Source organism: Sceloporus undulatus, chromosome 4, assembly GCF_019175285.1.
Source record: "Sceloporus undulatus isolate JIND9_A2432 ecotype Alabama chromosome 4, SceUnd_v1.1, whole genome shotgun sequence".
Taxonomy (NCBI): Eukaryota; Metazoa; Chordata; class Lepidosauria; order Squamata; family Phrynosomatidae; genus Sceloporus; species Sceloporus undulatus.
In genome coordinates this window covers 55,417,193-55,433,523 of record NC_056525.1, presented here as the reverse complement: position 1 = coordinate 55,433,523, position 16,331 = coordinate 55,417,193, and the positions used below count along the sequence as shown (strand labels likewise).

The window sequence follows — 16,331 nt, the reverse complement described above, 5'->3', positions numbered from 1 at the left end:
GGGTATTCCATACTTCAGTTCTATGCTATGAGGTTTTATGGATTTTTTCTTTTTTTAAAGAAACAAGTTATTTATTGGAGCCCTAGTTTGTGTTCCTGGGTACATTTCTGGACTTATTATCACCCTGGTAGCTCTCATTTTGTCTATGATGGAGGTTTTCTGGCCTTGATGTCAAAAGTTTTTTTTTTAAATTCTCGATCTGTCTCTAACAGTTCCTAAGTCATAACTTAATATTTAATCAGGCTCAGATGGGCAGGCAGGAGACCTTCAGCCTCCAGGCTGCCATGACCCAAACATCTAGACTACCATAAATTATGCAGTCAAGTTTCCTGCATTTGGGGAAATTGCAAGGGTTCACACACCCAAAGTACAATTGATGAGTCTTATCCTGGAAAAAAACACCTTCCTGATCATGAGGTTCAGCCCTTTATATCCATGGGGATTCCATTCCAGACCCCCACCCTGTGGATGCCAAATACTCAAGTCACATTATACTCAATTGTGGTACAATGTGCACATGACTGCCTTTTATGGCAACATGCACTCACCCCCACTGAGGAGAAGTCAAGGCCATCCATGGATGCTGCAGTCTGCAGATGGCAACACCACCAATACCAAGGGGTGACTGTACTTTGTTTATGCAAGCCTTGGCTGATCTGAAAGCCTGCTTTCATCTACAGAGACTGTCCTACTCTTTCAGCTCTGAGATGGAGGCCCCACTTACTGTATCACAACCTAGTGAGGTTTGTTACACCACACTAAAAAGGAGGGCCTACTCTACTTGTTCCATCTTCACATAACAGCTAATGTCCATGTCATAGGAAAATACTGACCAGATCCTGCATAGAGTGGTTAAATGTCTGTACTGAAGCCACTCACTCAAAACCATAAGGCTGTGAGTTCAATACTAGCCAGGGCTCAAGCTTGACTCAGGCTTGCATTCTTCCAAGGTCACTAAAATGAGTACCCAGCTTGTTGGGGGCAATTAGCTTACAGCTGTAAACTGCTTAGACACTGTTACTTCAGTATGAAGTGGTATATAAATGAAGCTGTTTGTTTATTTGTTTTGGAAGTTACATCTTTGTAAGTGGATTTATGTATGCAGGAATTAGAACTGGCAGTTTTGTAACTTCTGCATCTAGTAGAGAGCTGCTGTTATGTTACTTCATAGCAGAGCCATCAAAGTTACCATTGTGCAATGGTACTGCTACACAAAGGACCAATGCACATTGGACACCAATGTGCATTTGAGACTCTTTTGGATGTTACAATATGCATCTTTGCAGTTCACCAACAGGGTTTCTTAGCACCTCTGCTACTTAGCTGAAAATTATATTAAGTAAAAAGTGACATAGGATTTTGGTATTGTAGAATATTCTGGAGAACTGTAACAGGGATTACTCATTAGACTGAAGACATTTACCCTGATTCCCAGTCCATTTATATGTCAGATACATCACACTATGCCCATGATGCCAGGTTTCATGAAAAAGACAGCATGAAGTTTTTCCTGTGTTATACTTTTTTCCACTTAAAAGAAAATCACTGACTTTGTGGTTGTGTAACACATAGGTCATTGTCTTCTGGCAGATTCTCTAGGAATATGAGGACAGAGAGCTTAAAAAGAGCTAGGCCTCCAGCTTTTTTATATGGAAGAGCTTCAGTCTCAAATGGAGTAGGCCATCTTTAATGAAAGACCCTTTTCTACCATGTCAGCATAGCTTAGCAATAAAAGGAATAACACATTTGTGTTTTTATTCTTGGGGCCATTAGAATCCATCCTTTGAGGACACCAGCCTAGCATGCTTTACATTCTCTGGAAAAACAAGCATTAAAGTAGCTGATAGACATGCAATGGCAAAACATAAGCTATTATTTGGATTTGGTCCACAGTTCAATGTATATTCAGTAACTTACTATTGGTGCAGAAGAGTATGCTAACCAAATAATATGTTTCCTGCAGCCATGTATGTGACACTACTAAATCTTGGAGTACATCTCAGCACTTCTATGGATATCAATGTTTTTGCTCATGATTTGTAGAAAGAAGAACCAAGGATTGCATATTATGATTGTGTGACCACCACTGCTTTGGGGAAGTGAGTGAGAGTTCTAAGCTGTGATAGGGTGGGTTTGCTTTTGATTTATTTATGGTAGGAATTTGAATAGTCACAATTTCAGATCTGATTGGTGACTTACACAATACCTTTCTGTTCCATAATATCTGTTGAAATTCTGAATCTGTGGGAGTGCTGGTCACTCTGTGTTATTTCAGTCTAAAGTACTTTGTGTAGAAGATATGCAAATGAAATTATTGGCTTTGTCGTGTTAATAATATTCACAGTGTTATATGAAAGTTACAAAGTCAGAGAGTTAAGGATGCACAAGCACTGTAATAGCAGTGCTATGCAATGATTCCCATCCCAGTCCATGCAATCCCTATTTACCAGGCAGCAGCCATTGTGATCAATGGGAGCCTGTTCCCTTGTTGATTGGGAAGTAGCAGGCTCATAGTCTCACCCCCTCCCATGAGCAATCTCCTTTGTGATACAGAGAAGAAAGATTCCTGTCCCAATTCCTCCTCATGTCAGAGATCATTTGCGTGAGAGGGACTAGGACCATCAGCCAGATGCTTCTCAGTTGTCAGAAAAAACAGATCCCCATTAACTGCAGTGACTGCCATTCGATAAGTGGGGATTGGGAGACTTTCAGGGACTCTAAACTAAGGACTATTCAGAAATCATGAATATGAAACAATTATGAGTATGTAATTCCAGGCTGCATGCTTATACCTGCTATCATTCCCTCCCTGAACCACTTACATGTCTGGCTGGGCACCCATAGTTCAAGTAGGGGATGTGGAGAATCATAGAATCATAGAGTTGGAAAAGACCGCAAGGGCCATCCAGTCCAACCCCCCTGCCATGCAGGAATCCAAATCAAATCATCTCCGACAGATGGCCATCTAGCCTCTGTTTAAAGACCTCCAAGGATGGTGACTCCACTACACTCCGAGGGAGTTTGTTTCATTGTCGGACAGCCCTTACTGTCAGGAAGTTCTTCCTAATGTTGAGGTGGAATCTCTTTTCTTGTAGCTTGCATCCATTGCTCCGAGTCCTAGTCTCTGGAGCAAGTGAAAACAAGTCAGCTCCCTCCTCAGTATGGCATCCCTTCAAGTATTTAAACAGGGCTATCATATCACCTCTTAACCTTCTCTTCTCCAGGCTAAACATCCCCAGTTCCTTAAGTTGTTCCTCACAGGACATGGTTTCTAGACCTTTCACCATTTTACTTGCCCTCCTTTGGACACATGCCAGTTTTTCAACATCCTTTTTGAATTGTGGCGCCCAGAACTGGACACAATATTCCAGGTGGGATCTGACCAAAGCAGAATAGAGTGGCACTATTACTTCCCTTGATCTAGATACGATACTCTTACTGATGCAGCCTAAAATTGCATTGGCCTTTTTAGCTGCCGCATCACACTGTTCACTCATGTTCAGCTTGTGGTCTACTTGGACTCCCAGATCCCTTTCACACATAGTCTCGTTCAGCCATGTGTCTCCCATCCTACATCTGTGCATTTTATTTTTCCGCCCTAAATGCAGTACCTTGCATTTCTCCCTGTTGAAGTTCATTTTGTTAGCTGTGGCCAAGGAGCTAACCATCTCCATTCCTGCATCCACCTGCAGGAAGGAAAGGGCATCTTTTTGAACTTCCTAGAGGTAGGCAAAGCATGTGGAGTGGAGGACAAGATGTAACTATGCCTCGTGGAGATTTATGATCTGCTTGTGTGATGTAGGATCTTGGCCATTATGTATTCATACTTAAATCCTCCATGTACATATTTAAACAGATATATAGAAATACAGACACAAAGTAAATGAAAAAATATAAATGGTATAATATTAAATAAAAGGGGAGAGGAGGAGGAGAAATAAGGTTGTTTATATAAAAAAAATCTTACAGATATAGCCAGGAAGTAGAAGTGAGAAAGTGATTTTATTTTTTTGTTTTATGTATATTTGTTGATTGAATACTCTTTTTTGTATATGTGTATATGTTTTTAAATAATGTTAAAATTGTTAAAGATATTAATAAAACACACACCATGTTATTCTGTTTTATCTCAACAGCTTTTTTTATTAGTGTCATATTTATTCGTGCTACCGTACTCTAGGCTCCTTTTGAATAAACTCAAAAGTTGGGTTAATGAAAAGGGTATTCTAACCGAAGAATAAGCAGGCTTTAGACAAAATTGATCTAACATAGATAATTTTTTTATATTAAAGCACATGATTGCCAAATATACCAGCAAAGGAAAACATCTATATGCTGCTTTTATTGATCTGTCTGTAGCCTTTGACACAGTGAATAGAGAAATTATTTGGAGCAAACTGATCGATCTTAAAATACAACCGAGACTGCTGTTACTAATTAAAGCCTTGTATACTGGTGTCTGTCTGAGATTGAGATTTGGGTTAAATGGAGCTTTGTCAAATAAAATTGACACATATAGAGGGGTAAGACAATTTTGTAGATTGTACGCCATTGGCAGGTTTTATATTTTTATTAATTGATTATCTGTATGTACAGCACTGTGTACATTTACAGTGCTATAGAAATAAACTATAATAATAATAATAATAATAATAATAATAATAATAATACAAGGGTGTTTACTAGCCCCCTTGTTATTTAATGTGTATATAAATGTCCTAGCAGGGCAATTGAAGGACTTAACACTCCATATGCCCTGTGTTCTATATACAGTGGTACCCCGGGATACGAAATACCCAGGTTACGAAATTTCCGGGATACGAAAAAATCCCATAGGAAATAACTGTTCCGGGTTACGAATGTTTTTTCGGGTTATGAAGAAAATTTTTGGTGCTTTTCGGCGCTTTTTCGCACGAAACGCGGCTTTTCCCCATTAGCGCCTATGGGTTTTCGGCTTGCGAAGGCTTTTCGGGTTACGAAAGCGGCCGCGGAACGAATTAATTTCGTAACCCGAGGGAGCACTGTACTTCCTGTAACATCTTGCTCTATGCTGATGATATGATAATGTTATCATATTTGCATGCTGGTATACAAAGGCTGTTAAGAAGACTTAGCTGTTATTGCCAGAATAACTCTCTAACCATTAATAAATCTAAGTCAAACATAATGGTTTTTGGTAAAAGACAGCAGAGACATAGATGACAACTAGAAGGTGAGCCAATAGAACAAGTAAAGTCCTTTTTTTACCTCGGTGTAACATTCAATGAGAATGGATCCTGGTCATGCCATCACCACAGAAGTTCACTTAGAGCAAAGGTTGTTATGAATCTCATTCTTAAACTAAAAGTCAACAAATACCCAGGCTCCTTAGCCTCAATAATTAATGTATACAAAGCTAAGGTTACGCCTATGCTTTTATATGCAGCGGAACTATGGGTCTAAATTCCACTGCAGTAGTAGAACTAGCCCAGGCTCAACAACATTTGAGAAGTATTCTGGAAGTAGATAAAAGGACCTCAGCAGCTGCTGTTAGAGGTGAATTAGAAATTTACTCTATTCACTCACAAGCTAAAATCAGAGTGTTTAATTATTGGTGCAAAATTAATGAAATGGAGCCAGATAGACTCCCTAGATTATGCCTATTACAACAGTTGTACTCTCATCTGCAATCTTCATGGTCTATACAACTGATAAACTTTATAAAGAGCTGCGGTCTCCCCATAGCCTGCACAGCAAATGATCAAGCAAGAAAGGGAGAGAGACAGAAAATCTTGGATATTGCAGCCCAAGAAGATATAGCCACCCTCAACATGGTAGGCAATTTAAAATGGTTGAGCCAATACAAATGGTCTAAATATACAGATCCCAATACACCTCAGAGAGGCATTCACCCAAGCTAGATTTGACCAACTTGATACCATGGTAAGACATGGGAGATTCCAGGGTATCCCTTATAATGAATGAACTTGTATTTGTGATGACCACGAAATTGAGGATCAAGCACACATTTTGTTTGGATGTAATCTGTACCAACAGGAAAGGGATCAATATCTTGATCCCTATATTAAACTAACAATATTCTGGGATACTCACATCAGAATATCATACTTTATGAGTGGACAAGATTCAAAAATATCTATTGCCACAGCTCGGTTCCTTCATAAAGCAATACAGTCAAGATCTAGATATGTGGGGATGGTTGCTGTTAACTGTGAGGGTGATGAAGAGATTTGACATATGATGACGGATGTTTAATGTTATTTCTGCCTCCCATTTTAATTCTATTTTACTTCCTATGGTAATTATCTTACACATTTCTGTTTGATTGTTTTAACATTTTTATTCTTACCTGTTTATTTGTATATCTTCCAGTACATAATGTATATTTTTATTTAGATTTTTATAGTCTGTTTATAAGTTGTGCATGTTTAGGTTATTCATACATAGCTATATGGTATTGCGGTATATTGTACTTAGTACACTATATTAACATTATGTGTGTGTGTGTGTGTGTGTGTGTGTGTGATTGCTGTATTACTATGTTTTGAAGTATTTTGAAACGGCCCCTGGGCTATTCAATAAACATATTCATGCTACCACAGTATCATATTTTCAAGATGAGTAAGAATGTTGGTGAAGCTAGAGAAATTGTACTGGAATAAAAGGAAGGATAAAAATGGAGCATATGCACTAAGAGAAATTTCTTTTTGTAAATAATTGTAGAGCAGTAGTCCTATACCTCTTATTCTTCTTAATCTTCCTCTTTTGGCATGACTTAGCTGCTCTGGAAGTTCTAGACTCTGCTATAATATTTAAAATTCTGGTCATGGTCCTTTGGACAGACAGTCTGCGGTACTCATCATTTCAGTGAATTTAATGCAAACGCAGTTACAGGACAGACCACATTATTGCTTTTGACTCCTGCCTTATTTAATATATAATGACATTTTGTGTCATTGTGGAGATTAACTTTGGAGAAAGGAAGCTCAAATGTTCAAGGAAGTGCATTTACTGAATTAGGAAAGCCACTCAAATGTATTTCTGAACCATGCCATAATAGAAACAAGAAAATAAGATAACAAATGGAAAAATAATGAAAAAGCTGAAGAGTTTACAGGTAAGTGAGTTGAACAGATATAGTCAATGTGCCTAACAAATATTGTGTCAACCATCACACTGAACTATTAGTTCCACTATTTCTGTGTATGTTTATCATGAACAAATGCTTGCAGGGCACAAGAAAACCTGATACATGTAGCAGTGCTAAACTTCAAGGCTGTGAGCAAAGTTTCAACACTTAAAAAAACAACCTTGAAATTATACTATTGTTGCTCACATTATACATTAGGCTAAGGTTCTCTGGCTGTCACAGAATTTTGTACAGATAGCACTTGGCTTGGCACAACTGATTGTTCAACAACCATTTTTTAAAAGATGAACAACACCTGATGTATTTATGTGGTTTCTCCTTAAGGAGAATATGTGTATTTCACAAATAGCCTGCCCTAGGAAGGGAAGATTGCTAGGTCAGGACTGTCACACAGGACTGTCCCTGCTACAATTCTAATCCAGATTAAGGGTTGCCAAGCTAAAGTTTGCATGAGGAAAGAAAAACTTTCCCTGAATTGAAACAAAGCTCCCTATCATGCAAACAGTAGTTGAAACATGCCTTCCACATATGGACTAGGGTCACAGCAACTAGAAATACACTTCTGCTTCCTACCACAATGAGCTTCCCCCAATTCTATCCCAGCACTATCTATTCTTGGAAGAAACAATCTTTCAATCAAGAGTGACACACATAAATTATGCTTTATATAGTTTTTTCTTAGTTTGAACATGAACTCCCTTAGCATTGTATGGTAATAATGTAATCTATGGGATGTAATCTAATGAATAAACCAGCATTCTATATGCAACAACCTCTGATCAGTTTTTAGCTATAGAGTGAAGAAAGCCGACAGTAATTTAATCATCTCATTTGAAATGTGCTGAAGGAGAGTTCTTTGGATACCATAGACTGCTAAAAAGACAAATTAATAGGTCCTAGAGTAAATCAGGTTGTAACTCCTACTAGAAGCCACAAGATGACTAAATTTGAGGCTATCTTACTATCATCAGATGCTGTCACTCACTTAATAAAGTGGAAGGAAGTAGGAAAAGAGAAATATCGCACTGCAGGTGGATTGATTTAATCAAGGAAACTACAACCTTGAGTTTGCAAGACCTGAGCAGGATTAATTATTATTAGGGTTCTTTTAAGTCTTTCCTTCATTGGATTACCATAGTCAAAGTCAGCTTGACTGCGAATAAGAAGAAATTACCTGATTCAGCTTTCTTTATGCTGTCTCATTCCACATAGGCTTTACTTTAGGCTGGCTAGTGGTTTTTTTGTTGTTGCTGTTCTTTTGTACTTATTGGTGATTTAAAACATTAGGAAAATAGGATATTGGTGTGCTTTTCCAACCATGTTGTATCACTACTGGATAGAAATAAAGGTGCAAGGAGCCATTAACTATGTGATCACAGCTGATGGGTAGTGTGGGACAAAAATATACAAACAAAATCTATGAACACCAAAAGACAATTTTCTAAGTATCTCTCTGGTATGGAGCTATAGTTCAAGAGAGTTAAGAAGAGCTTATACCAAAGAATTCCAGTTATCTCATCAAACTACAAAACCCAGGGTTTCATTGATATATTTTCCCCAAAAAGCACAATGGCTTACATGCAAACAAAAACTTTTCAAATTAAATCCCACATACCCTCCACCAAATATATATACACACACACACACACACACACACACACTTTTCTTTTCTTGGCTATCCAGATGTTTAGGAAAAGCTGTAAGTTCAACACAATATTTTTACTCATCTTCCCCAGAAATTGGGTAGGAAAGACAGACAGAGTATGCACCTCTGATACTAGAACTAATATAGCTAATAGCCAGCATGACAGCTAACCACTGATAGTTGGTTATCAATGAAGATAGATCAGATAGGGAGAGCAGGGGTGAGGTGCAAACCTAATTGAAGGAAAACATAATTGAGGAGGTTATGCTTGCCTCAGATTGGGATTACCCTCTTTTGAGCAGGGGTGTTCTAATAACTGACCATTCATACTTCTAACAGTTGTTACATCATGCTCAGCCTGAAGTCATTTATGTACATGCTAGGAGCCAGGTCCCACTGAAACAGTAAGACAGCTTTCTGAGTAAACAAGCTTAGGATGAGGCTTTAATTCCAAGGAAATGCACTCAGTGCTCAGGTGTCAATAGGTTTTCAGAGGTTGTTATACAATGCACACTGAGCTTGTCTCAAAATGTGTTCCACCATATTTATTTTCTGTACTAGAGGTAGAAGATGGGGTGTTAGCCAAACAAAGCAGCAAGAAAACATCATTTTCTTGTCTCATTGTATCTGATCAGGTGTGCACTCAGCTCTCCATTCCCTGATGAGATAGAAAACCATCTACATTCACTCTGACAGCTTGAAATGTGGTAGCATGCTTGAAGAACAAGAGGAGAAGGATTTTAGTCTGTTTAAATGGCAAGGTTGCAGCAGTGTAACACTGCTACTCCAAACAGTGCATGTCACTGGATTATAGGTGCTTTTACACTAAGGAATTTTCTTTGCTTCTGGTTTTCATTCTCCTTGGATTCAACTTTCAGTGGTGGGATCAAATAAAAATGTTGCATCTCAAACTGAAACAGACTTGGCATGCATTTCAAATTGCATAAATCGATGGCAAATGAGTGCAGTATATACACATAGACAAGAAGGCAGAGTTCAGAACATGCTGTATATTATTTCTCCTGTCTTATACTGCCAGCCCTGCAGCAGATTTTGTGCCTTTATCACTCATCTCAGCTTGTCTTGGATCTATATATGGATAAGATAATGTACCGGGGTTGCATCAGATGACCCATCTTTAGGAGGTCTGCAGGTAGAAAATATACCCATAATGTCTCAATACCAGGGAACAAAATATTACGGGATTTCATGCCAAGCTCTTTTAATAAAATTATTACATCCAATTATATTACTGTAGTATTTTCTGTCCTAATTACTTCATTTTTCCTTTTAAGCAAGCTCCACATGACTGGTTTCTTGGATTTTTCAACCTTATTTTTGGGTAGGGAAATTGGAGAATCCATTTCACTGAAAATGATTTCACTTTAACTGCCATGGTTCCATCATATGGAATCCTGGGATGTGCACATGAACGAGGATATTTAGAGTTCTTGTCTAGAAAGCTCTAGTGCCTTACCAGACTACAAATCCCAGGTTTCTGTAGGATGCAGCCATGAGAGTTAAACTGAATTCATAGTACTATAACTGCAGTATGAAACACTCCCGAGATTTTGTAGAAAAAGGGAGAATGGGGACAATCACAAACAATTGGTAAAGAACATTCGGGGGAAATGATCTGCAAAGGATATTTTCCTAATGTGAGAGAAAGATCTTATCAAGGTTTTAGAAAATTTATGTCAGCTCCATTTTCAGTAAAGATTGTCTTATCACCTTACAAGCCCCCACCCCCGCTTTTGCAGGAGATGGAAATCTTAGAGAATTTGATTGCACCAGAAGGGTGCTTCATCCTGTAGGCAGGTTTTCACATATCATAAAAAACCTGTGCCAAAATAATATCTAAAGCAAGTTTTGTAAGCCCACAGGACTGGAAGGGGAAGGGGAAGCACATCTTGATGCTAATGCAGTGTTGGATGTCATCCTTTGTAGGAAAAGATTTTCTGTTCCACTGCTAGTTCCTCCTGCAGATGTAAAACGTTTACATTTGTTTTGTGATTTTCTAATCATAGCTCTTAATGACTACACATCATTATGTGGCAAGTATATCTGCAATACATTGCACTCGGATTGTATCCATTTTTGCTGACTGAGTGATGGTTTTGGACTTATGAAAAACAAGGATGTGCTATGTGAAATAATTCATTCCCACAAGGAATACTATGCAGTTTTCAAAGAAGAGGAAGAAAGTCTTTTGACAGTAAGGTGGGAGTGGGGAAGTTGCCCACTCTACTTCCATGGAACATCATGAGAGTGAGGAAGTGAAGACAGGTGAAGATCTGGAGTCAATAGCCTTCAAGGAGCCTCTGCTAACCCACCCCTGCCTGTCCAAGCATGGCACCAAGAGGATGGAAAGGGAGATAATTACTGAGGCTATAGCTTTACCGTATTTGTTCTGCTAGTTGGTTCACAATGATGCATTTATGTTGATTTCCAGCTAGTGGAGCACAGCATGAAAGAAGGATCCTCACTGCTTGTAGAGACAGGAAATATGGAGGAAGGGAGGAATAGCCCTCAAATCTATTTGATGATGTGTAGGAGGGAACCAAGGAGGATTCTTCTTATCAGAGTTTTGGACATACAAAAAGCTCATTTCTTGTTACTCCCTCCCCCCAAGAGCATTCAAATATTCCTTTCACCCTTGTATAACTTGATTGTACAATTTGATCTAAGACAAATAAAGAGTTAACACGTATGCAAGATAAGCATGGGACTTCCATAGAAAAATGTATTTAAAAGGCTGTACCCATGTCAGTGTGGTGTAGTGGTTTGAGTGTTGGACTATGATTCTGGAGAACAGGGTTCAAATCCCCTCTCAGCCATGGAAACCCACTGGCTGACCTTGGGGAAGTCCCATTCTCACTCAGAGGATGGCAATGGCAAACGCCCAATGAAGAAACTTGCCAAGAAAACCCTATGATAGGTTTGTCTTTGAGTCACCATAAGTTGGAAATGACTTGAAGACACATAAAAACAACAACAAACCATGCATTCTCATTTAATTCCATCACTTCTTTTGTCTATTTGGATTAACCTGATAGTTTCCCTCTGAGTACAGATGATAAATAAAGCCAGAAAGCTCTAATATTTCTCTGTTCACTGAAAATGAGAAAACAAAGAAAATAGGCCAAAAGCTTTGGTTAATGACATTAAGATTTGCAGGCCTGGTTCTGGAGTACTACAGAAGGAACTCTCTATGTCCATTATAGCCTCTATTTGGTCAGGAGTCAAGTAAAGGCCATGGTTTCTACAGAATTTCTCTTAGGCACATATATTTGTCTGATTAAATTGTCTCTGGTCCATAATGAAACAGAATCAACTTGACAGTTCATATTGCTGACTCAGAACAAGCTGTGTTGTATTCTCTTTTGGTTTATCAGTCACCCTTCAGAAGGAGAGGGAGTGGGGCACAGAGATTAGAGGCAAGCTGAGACACCCTGGCAACTGCCAGCTGTGGATGAAATGCCCACTGAGTTCAGATGCATGCTTTCCTTTTTTTTTTTATCATCGTTTGTTATTTTAACAAAGAGGCAGGCTTTTATGCTGTCTTCCAGATAACTTAAGCATGATCTCAGTTGAGGTAAATCCAAAATGCAGTGTTGGAGCTTTGTAACAAATGTTTATTTCTTGTTAATATATTTAACAGGCTTACATACATATATTTATTTATTTAGGTATTTATATCCCGCCCTTCAGCCCTAATGGCTCATATATACACCTTGGAGGTACAACTCATAATATAGAACATCTCATACAGGCACTTCAACATGTTGTAATACACACCAGGAATGTAGCATCTGTCAACTGTGGTACAAATATTTTAATAACATTCACCATAAGAACACTATCCCTTAACTCTGCAAAGTTGTATCCCCATCCATAGCATATGCTTACTATATAGCATCTGTCAGTATATCAGTGAATTATGATGCTGAGAAATAAATATTGCTTATTACTCTAGGGGAGTGTTCCCACTTGGCAGATAAAACAGATTACATTGGCACGATTCTGATTTGGATTATATTCCGGGAATAATTTGACTTTTTCCCATCGTTTCCATTACGAAAAGGGGCAAATTACCTTGATTCATTTAGACCCTGTTTTCGTTCCCATTTATTTTAAATCGCTTTATTTTAAAGTGGATTAATTTGCTCCCCGTTCCCATTTGTGTCTGCAAGCTGTCAATCAAACGCGTAGGCTTCAGACGTCACAAGTCTTGGGTTGTTTTTTTTTTTTTGGTGGGGCAGCCAATGAAAATCGGCTGCATCCAAGACTCTTCTGTTGTGTCTCCCCAGACTAGAAGGAGCCTCTATTTGTCCTAAACCCCTTGCTCTTCTCTGTCTCCCCATATTAACTGCCATAACTCAGTGCTAGGGAATCTTGGGAATGGTAGTTTATTATGGCACCAGCACTCTCTGCCAGAAGAGGATAAATGTCTCACAAACACAACAGTTCCCATAATTCCTTAGTACTGAGCCAGGGCAGATTAAGGGGTCTCAAACTGTATTATTTCTACAGTGGGTTTTGAACTACAGATGAGTTTTTTTCTCATAAATTAAAAAAGTTGTTACTTTATAATTTACTATACACACACACAAATATAAAACCTACTGTTTCAGTGGAGAGAGACTCTGCATCCAAAGCCCAGGGTTGTAATACACACACACACACACACACACACACACACAAATATAAAACCTACTGTTTCAGTGGAGAGAGACTCTGCATTCAAACCTCAGGCTTGGCAAATCGGATCAAGGGGGAAATGCAGTGGGCTTCAGTGGGGAGAGACTCTTTGGGGAAGAGAGAAGAGAAGGCTCAATCCCCCCCCCCCTCAGATCCCTGGGTGTCCAGGCTCTCCTGTGTCTTCCCATAGTTACTTTGAGAAAGAGAGAAGGAACCTCCATTCCCCCAAATCCCTTTGCCTCCCCCATTGCTCCCTGGGCTGTCTGGGGAGTGATCAAGCAGGGATGTCCTGCAAAGCTCATCTGCTGCTCAGGGGCTCAGGCAGAGGCAAAAAAAGAAAAAATAATAGTTTAAAGTGATGTTCAATGGCTCTCCTCACACATCGGTCTATGAATGAGGAGCAGAGGGGAGGTTGCAATCCACCGGGGTAAAGGCTATGCGAATGGAAGAAAATGACGCTGGTGATGCAGAAAGAGAACAAAGAGGATGACACCCCCAGGCCAGTCCCTTGAGTGCTGCTCCTCCCATCTCCAGGTTCCCGAATCAGACACCCTTGTCATTCCCATTTGGATACCGCGAATCGGACCCCGGGAGCAAAAATAATCCACTTTAAAACCTACTGTTTTTTTAAAGCGGTTTATAGGCATATAATCCTGATTATACAATAAAACCCGAATCAGATTCGAAACTGAATGGGAATGATTCTGGGGCAATGGGGATCAGAGTCGGGGTTAAATAAGAATGATGCCCCCTTAATTTGCATCCTAATCCACGTTTTAGGCCAGTGGGAACGCCACCTAGGTGTTCAAGGGTTAACAGCTATTGCCTCCTGCCAATGCAGAAATGTTGGAATAGATTTTGCTCTTCGGGAAACTGGTGCCTATTGCTAGGCCTTCTTTGCTTTTGTAGGTCTCAGAACTTTGTTATTTTATCTTGGTCCACTCAATACAGTGTGCTCAGGACTAAAAATTGGGGTCTACTACCTCTTGGTTTGGTGTTTTCTCCCCTGGCATTTCTCATATGATAACTCCTTTGTTGTTTTATGCCCTTGAGTCATTTTTGAGTTATGATGAGTCTATCATGGAGTCTTCTTGGAAAGATTTGTTCCAAGGTGGTGGTTGCCATTCTCTTCCTCTGAGGCTGAGAGAATGTGACTTGCCCAAGGTTTCCATGGCCAAGTGAGGATTCAAACCCTAGCCTCCAGAGTCCCAGCCTAACACTCAAACCAAGAGGTAGTAGACCCCAATTTTTAGTCCTGAGCACACTGTATTGAGTGGACCAAGATAAAATAACAAAGTTCTGAGACCTACAAAAGCAAAGAAGGCCTAGCAATAGGCACCAGTTTCCCGAAGAGCAAAATCTATTCCAACATTTCTGCATTGGCAGGAAGCAATAGCTGTTAACCCTTGAACACCTAGGTGGCGTTCCCACTGGCCTAAAACGTGGATTAGGATGCAAATTAAGGGGGCATCATTCTTATTTAACCCCGACTCTGATCCCCATTGCCCCAGAATCATTCCCATTCAGTTTCGAATCTGATTCGGGTTTTATTGTATAATCAGGATTATATGCCTATAAACCGCTTTAAAAAAACAGTAGGTTTTAAAGTGGATTATTTTTGCTCCCGGGGTCCGATTCGCGGTATCCAAATGGGAATGACAAGGGTGTCTGATTCGGGAACCTGGAGATGGGAGGAGCAGCACTCAAGGGACTGGCCTGGGGGTGTCACCCTCTTTGTTCTCTTTCTGCATCACCAGCGTCATTTTCTTCCATTCGCATAGCCTTTACCCCGGTGGATTGCAACCTCCCCTCTGCTCCTCATTCATAGACCGATGTGTGAGGAGAGCCATTGAACATCACTTTAAACTATTATTTTTTCTTTTTTTTGCCTCTGCCTGAGCCCCTGAGCAGCAGATGAGCTTTGCAGGACATCCCTGCTTGATCACTCCCCAGACAGCCCAGGGAGCAATGGGGGAGGCAAAGGGATTTGGGGGAATGGAGGTTCCTTCTCTCTTTCTCAAAGTAACTATGGGAAGACACAGGAGAGCCTGGACACCCAGGGATCTGAGGGGGGGGGGATTGAGCCTTCTCTTCTCTCTTCCCCAAAGAGTCTCTCCCCACTGAAGCCCACTGCATTTCCCCCTTGATCCGATTTGCCAAGCCTGAGGTTTGAATGCAGAGTCTCTCTCCACTGAAACAGTAGGTTTTATATTTGTGTGTGTGTGTGTGTGTGTGTGTGTGTGTGTATTACAACCCTGGGCTTTGGATGCAGAGTCTCTCTCCACTGAAACAGTAGGTTTTATATTTGTGTGTGTGTATAGTAAATTATAAAGTAACAACTTTTTTAATTTATGAGAAAAAACTCATCTGTAGTTCAAAACCCACTGTAGAAATAATACAGTTTGAGACCCCTTAATCTGCCCTGGCTCAGTACTAAGGAATTATGGGAACTGTTGTGTTTGTGAGACATTTATCCTCTTCTGGCAGAGAGTGCTGGTGCCATAATAAACTACCATTCCCAAGATTCCCTAGCACTGAGTTATGGCAGTTAATATGGGGAGACAGAGAAGAGCAAGGGGTTTAGGACAAATAGAGGCTCCTTCTAGTCTGGGGAGACACAACAGAAGAGTCTTGGATGCAGCCGATTTTCATTGGCTGCCCCACCAAAAAAAAAAAACAACCCAAGACTTGTGACGTCTGAAGCCTACGCGTTTGATTGACAGCTTGCAGACACAAATGGGAACGGGGAGCAAATTAATCCACTTTAAAATAAAGCGATTTAAAATAAATGGGAACGAAAACAGGGTCTAAATGAATCAAGGTAATTTGCCCCTT

At 39.8% G+C, this 16,331-nt stretch overlaps 1 pseudogene; it reads right to left on the bottom strand.

Moving 5' to 3' along the window:
* Positions 1-288: 288 nt before the first annotated feature.
* Positions 289-433, bottom strand: LOC121930179 (annotated as a pseudogene).
* Positions 434-16,331: the final 15,898 nt, after the last annotated feature.